We start from the raw sequence: 6710 nt of genomic DNA on the forward strand, positions 1-6710 counted from the left end.
CCGTGAGTTGGAGGCCAACCTGGAGCATAAATAGTGAATTCAAGGCCAGCCTGGGCTACATAGTGAGCCTGTCTCAAAAAAAAAATTCTTCTAATCGTAGAAATAAAACACAGAATTTAGACATGATAAAGCCAGAGCAGGGAATGAGGTAGGAAGTAGCTGAGAAGAGGGACATGTTTAGGGAGCCCATGGTATGAGTTAAAGTCCCTGCAGAGTCACTGAGATGTACTCCTTTAGAACAGAATGTATGAAAGTGCCTTACCTCCCCTTGTCAGGGCTGCCCGTGCCTCCTCACCAGGGCAGGTGTCAGCAGGGATTCAGAGGGCCAGGCCCGCCCTGCCCAGGTGCCGGTTCTTTGCTGTCTGAGCCAAAGCCTTACTCAGAGGTGATCTGTGATGACTTTCAGGCTAGGACTCAAAGCTCTTTGGGAGCAAGGAGCCCACATGTCATGTGTGCCTAACACGGTAGCTGTTGGTTGAACGTTGTCAAAACCTTCTGGATTATAACCGGCACCTGAAAGGCATCATGAGGAAGACTGGCCACCAGTGAAGCTGAGTTGTAGCCCCACTGACCGGATGCAAGGAGCTGGCTCCCAAGAGGTCCATCCAGTCCCATCATGGACTCAGGGGCAGCATTCAAGCATGATGTTTTTTACCAGGAGATTGACACGCATTTGGATCCTAGAGAAGGAAGTGACTGTTAAGAGGGCTCTGCATGTCTATGCCCTGCAGTGTGCCATCACCAGGTGGCTGGTGCTGTCCATCCGCCCTGCCTAAATGTCCTAACCTGTCAGTACAGGCTGCTGCTCCTCCTGAGGCCTTGGTGAAATGACCATTTGCAACTAAAAGAGGCAGCATCAACCTCAGAGCACACCAGAAGACACCCCAGATGCCAACTGTCACGGATACCTGGCCTGGTCCTCCCCGGCCGCGTTCTGTTCTGGTTCCTGTTACTCTGTTGACTGTTAACTGTCAGCATGAGTGACTGCTCGTGTTCAAATCATCATTCCCAGTATCTCTCTCCACTTAATTTCTCTGAGTTCCTGCCTCTGCTTTCATTTGCCTGTCCACTGTCTGAATCCAGGGTGTCTGGTCATGTGTTTGTTTATTTATTATATCATGGGGGGGGCTGTTATGTGACTAAGAAGATTTCTCTGAGACTGCAGTTGACATTTTTGTCCCTTGCTGGCCATGTGAGACCAGCTGCAGCAGCTCGTGCTGGGATGGGGAATTCCAGAATCTTCTGAAAGTAGGTGGTGGTTACCAGTGACCTGTGTCACTTGGATGGCACGTTTCTTCTGGACACTGAGGGCCCAGCATCAAGCCTGGGAGTGGTGGCAGAGACAGAGGTGGGCTTGGGAAGGGCCATCCTGGCCCCAGTGAGGGTCAGACTGCCCATGTTTGCACAAGGGTCTGCAGGTGCCAGGGCTCCAGAGCATTACTTTTTACCTTTTTTGATAGGACCCTTACAACACTGTTGGCTCTGGGTACAACTATAAGGTCGTGTGTGTTTAAAGGTGGGTACCTGCTTTGTAGGCTCCAGGAAGTCATTTTGCCTCTTCTCTTTAAGCACAAGCTTTACTGCAAAAGGGCCAGTTTACCTTTCTTTTTCTATCTTAGGCTTCTACTGACTGACCGATGATACTCTGTCATTTTGTCCTAGTAAATATTCTTGAATGTATTAAATTGTTAAAACACATCTGGCTTGGACTTCGCTAGCTTGCGTTCCCTCTCCACTGACCCTCAGACACTGTGTCGCATGAACCCCAACTACACACTGGAACCCAAATGGGAACCCTGTCCACCTAAGAAGACCCCTCCCGTGCACACAGAGCTCCCTGCCTGGAATGGGAGGCCTGGTGTGCCAGCCTTGCAGGGGACTCAGCAGCCTCAGGCAGAACTCTGGCCTGTGCAACCGTGCTGTGGGGAAGGGTGGGTGAGCCCAGAGGTTCTGGCCTGCCCTGGGGTCATTCGGAATCTGTGATGTATGTTAACACCTCAGAAACACCAGCAGAGCTGCCCTGAGAGTGAAAGCACCAGGTATACCCCAGACACCATCAGGCTTCCCAAGGGTTTGTCTTTCTAAAAATGTGTCTTTCTAGAGATGATTTTGGGAATGTATAAAAGTACAGAGAAAGAATACTACCTATAGGCAACCAGTGAAGTTTTTTACTTTGCACCTTTTAAGGTGTTGGGATGGAAGCCGGGGCCTGGCATGTGCCAGGCAGGTGCTGTACCACTGAGTTGCATTCCAACCCACTGCATCTTGAGTGTGGTCACTTGGGTCTGCTGAGATCAGCCCTCAGCGCTCATCACCTTGCACATACTGTATACACGGGGATCCGTGGGGTCGCCACCAGGACTGAGACTCCGGGACAGGGGTCTCGGGCAGGATGAGGGCTCACCTAGCCCGAAGGTACATCTTGAGAGTTCATGAGCCTCACTCTCAGGCAGCCATAGGGTACCTATGTCACCTAGGGTGGCCTCAGGCCTGGAACCTGGAGCACAGGACATGAGTCAGTTTTGACCCTGGCATGGCAGGAACTAGGCTAGGACTCGACCCCAGCTCCTCCCTACTCACTGGATACCGGACTTGTGTCCCATTCTGAGGTGGTCACTGCACGAGAGCACACACCATCCACAAGATGGGTCTCCCCTCTCCCCCAGCTAGCTGCTGCCCCTAGGTGGGGAGGAGTGCCCTGCTCTCTCTGCTCTGTCTCAGAGGCAGACCCTGAGGCTGATTCCTCAGAGGTCTTTGTGGCCCAATGTACGTGCCTACAGTCTGCAGTTCAGCTCAATGGCTCTGTGTCCCAGACAGCTCCCTGGGGCGGCACCTCTGAGGAAAAATAGATTCCAACTTGACTTATTATGGAAGGTTCTAGAACCTGTGAGGGGCAGCTTTAATGGGTGGGAAGGGGGGAATTCAGTTATTCTAGGAGAATGGAAAGATCCAGAAAGGATCCACTGACCCCTCCAAACACAGCTTCACAGGGCTGGGATCCTGGGCCTAGCAGCTTTGACAAACTGACCCCATCCTCACATCCAGCAAAGCTTCAGGTGGCCTATATTGTTTCAGATCCCTTCAGTGAGAATCAGGGACAGATGGGTATTGACATACAGCCACTGTGTTCCATCAGGTAGCTAAGTCCTGGGTTGCTGGGATTCATGACTCCATTGGCCAGAGCTCTGACCCAAACAGGGTAGGATTTAATACAGGAGGCCAGGTAGGGGTGCAGCAGGACAGAATGCCACCCTGGGCAGTCCACGCGGAGGGCATAAGGATGGGTCAGAGGCATGTGGAGAGCTGCCTCACCGCATGACCCACACCAGCCCAGCAAAGTCTGGAAGGGCTGGTCCTTATCCCTAAGAGGCCCCTGGAGAGCGCATTACCCTTCATGAGGAGAGGGCAGTAGGGCTTGGAAGCTAAGTCTTGTGAAGAGACAGGCAGACAGCACCCATGGACAGGAAGCAGATGTGCTCTCCAAGGAGACCAGCACTGGCTCCCACTGATGCCTGGAGCCAGGATGAGCACTGAGCAGTTGTCAGGACATTAGCATCTTCCAGATGGGCCACCAATACTTGGGACATACTGGGGCTGTTTCAACCTCTGCAAAATGGTGACCCACCAGGCATCCTCCTCTCTGATGTGGAGCAGGAAAGTCTGGTGGATCACAGGGCTGGGAGTGCAAGGAGAACATGCAGTAGCCTATGGCTGTCCTCAGGACTTTTGAGTGCTGAGTCTGGCACAGGTGGGTACAGAAAGATGTCACTGTCCACCACAGAGCCAAGACAAGGCTCACTGCCCCCCAGGCCCGTTTCCTGTCTACACCGGTGCACCAGATCAGCTCTGAGGCAGGCTGGCTGTGCCCTCCCCCACCAGAAGCAGACACGGGATGGAGCATCTTCTTGTATGCCTCAGTTAGAGGGGGTGCTCCTGTGTCTGCCATTGCTTCAGTGGCTTGGAGGTTGCCTCCTCTGGCAGGATCCTGACTTTTCAGAGCTTCCTTCAGGTTGCAGATAAGCCATGTGAAGTTTCCAATCACTGAAGGGAAAGTTGGGTGAGCACCCTAGGGTGTCTGGGTTCATTCCTAGGGACCCTGGCCTAACACCCACTGGGTGCCTGGTCCTCGTCCTGCCATGTCTTGCTCCCTGATGTGGCTTAGCTGGCCCCAGAGAAAACAATGAGGGCCAGAGGCTACCCAGGTGCATCCTCGGCAGGAACAGAGCTGTGGGCGTGGGGTGGGGGTGGATAGTCTGAGAACAGATTTCTGGAGCAGGACAGAGCTCTGCTGGCCCCATCTCGCCTGAGTAGTGGGGGCCTGGACAGGAGAAGGGCGGGGCGACCACAGTTTTCAAACCTGCCTGGGACTGGACAGGAAAATCAAGGCGCAGAGATAGAAACCAAGGGCTTCCATGGACATCCTCATGCCCACCAAGTCAGTGGCCATGCTGAGAGAAGGCCTGTACCCTTTGCCATTGGCATACTCTCAGAGCAGCCTGTACCCAAGGAAAGCTCTCACAGCTGACAAGAGGGTAGCCGGACCAAGACCAAGGATGGGGGAACAAACAGCAGAAGATCCTCCAGGAGGGCTTAGGAGCAGGCACAGGAGCCGGCAGGGCAGGCAAGTGAATAGTCCTCCGTCTGCTACCATCACCACTGAACCTCAGTGACCAGAATATGCCTGACTCTAGGCAATAGCTCACTGGAGACCTGGGCTGGGGCGCCTGGTGGATGACAAGGACCAACAGGAGCAGCGTTTCCTCTCCCCCTGACAGGCCAGGAGGAGACCTGGCCTGGCCTGGCCCCTCACAGCCTCCGTGGCACTGGCTCCTCATGGCAGTTGTGGGGTCTTGGAGTTCACTCTGGAGCTGGAGCCAAGCCAGGGATTACCTGTCCACGTGCTCTCAGGACACAGCTCCCCAGGCCCTAGGAACCAAGACCAAGGGACGGTGTCACTGCCCACCAGGACCCAGAGGCAGAGCACAAGGGCTTTGACTCTGACCCTGAGGAGCAGTGTTGGGAAGGCCCTCGCTCACTGAGGTGCTGCCGCAGTGCACAGGTCCAAGCCATGTGTGTGGAGGGCCAAGGGAAAGGTGCTGGGCCCCAGAGAAGGAGCATCAGTCACTGGGGCCCACAACCAGGGACTAGGGAGCAATAGGCTCTCCCCAAATTGGCTGTTTCTGACTCATGAGCTCCCATAGCCCCTTTAAGGTGACTCTAAGGACTGGGTGTTCCTTGCATGTTAAGAACTTTGGGTCTAACGTAGATGGTCTGGATAGGAAAATGTTGCTGCCATGACAGTTGTTGTACCCCTCACTGGTGATCCCAGAAACAAGTATGAGGAACTAAGGGCCTAGAGGGAGGGCCCTTGGTCAGGCAGCTCCCCAACTTGCACCCTGTGGTTTGGTACAGAAGCTAGTTCAGCTCCAAGAGGTAGAGGGCAGAAATGAATGAGTCCCTGGAAAGCTTGCAGAAATGTTACATCCTGGGGTGGTCCCAGCCGCTGATTCCATGGTTCATGTCCCCTCCTGGTGGTAGTAGTGGAAACCAAAGATCCTGAGAAGAGGATCAGCCAAAACCAGGGCTGGGGAATGAGGAGTGGGGGAGCCATGGCCAGGTCTGAGGTTGGGAAGATATCGGGGTGGGAAGGGACCAGCAGTGTTCCTGGGTCTCATACAGGTCTTTGGGGGTTGGGGGGGGCGGTCTCAGATTTAACTTTGGGTGCAGGTAACTTCCCATCCCAGCCCACTATCCTCTGCCTGGAGATCTCAAGGGGCCCCTGGATGTAAGGAACACAAGGTTTAGGGGCTGAGCTGGCCACGTGGGAGCAAGAATGAGCCATGACAGCTTCCGGGTGATTAGGGCTGTACTAGCAAAGTGATAACCAACATCTTGGGCTCCTGGCTCTTCCTGATGAGCGGGCCGGGTGCCTGTACATCCACTTCCCACCCACATTCTCCTCCCAAAAGGCAGGGCACTGCTTTGACAGAGGCCATTCCTCCATCCAGGCCTCAGCCCTAGGGTCTTAGCCCTGAGCAAATCCACTGGTCCCAGGCAGGTGTTCCCGAAATCTCTTGGCTACCAATGGCCTGGCTATCTGAGGTGCTTGTCCTGCTGTGAACAGAACTAGGGTTAATCCAGACCCACCCAGATGCAAAAGCCAAAGGTAGATCCTCTTGCATGGCTTAGTTGGGGCTGGATATGAGGTCATTCCCACTTACAAGACCCCAGGACAAAGGGAGGGAAGGGGAGTTCCCAGGCCCTGAGTGTGAGATTCCCAGTTAAATCTGCGGTGCGGATGTGACTCCCACCTCCCTCTGTAGTTTAGAGAACGCGAGGAAGGCAGTCATGGCCCCAACAGGCAACAGGAGCTGTGACAAGAGGGACCCGTGCCCAAAATCTGGGGTGTGCAGAGGGGGTGACACAAGGGCACCAATGCGTCCGGGTCTGATAAGGACAGAAAAGCCCCGGGAGGATCATAGGGGCAGAGGCGGCCCTGAGAGCTTCTTGGAGGACGGTGGTGGCAGGGGTGGGGCCCGGAGGGCTTCACAAAGCTGGGTGGGATGGGAGACTGTGAGGAGGGAAGGGGCGTGACGCTGCAGGAGGAGGCTGGGACGGACGGAGCCTACGAGGGTCCCGCTGTGCGGCGGGGGGCACCGGGGGCGGCCCTGTCCTATCGCTGCCCAGCCCTGCCAGGGCCATGTCCTCTG

This window comes from Fukomys damarensis, unplaced genomic scaffold (assembly GCF_012274545.1).
Source record: "Fukomys damarensis isolate Sample0158 unplaced genomic scaffold, DMR_v1.0_HiC HiC_scaffold_12, whole genome shotgun sequence".
Taxonomy (NCBI): Eukaryota; Metazoa; Chordata; class Mammalia; order Rodentia; family Bathyergidae; genus Fukomys; species Fukomys damarensis.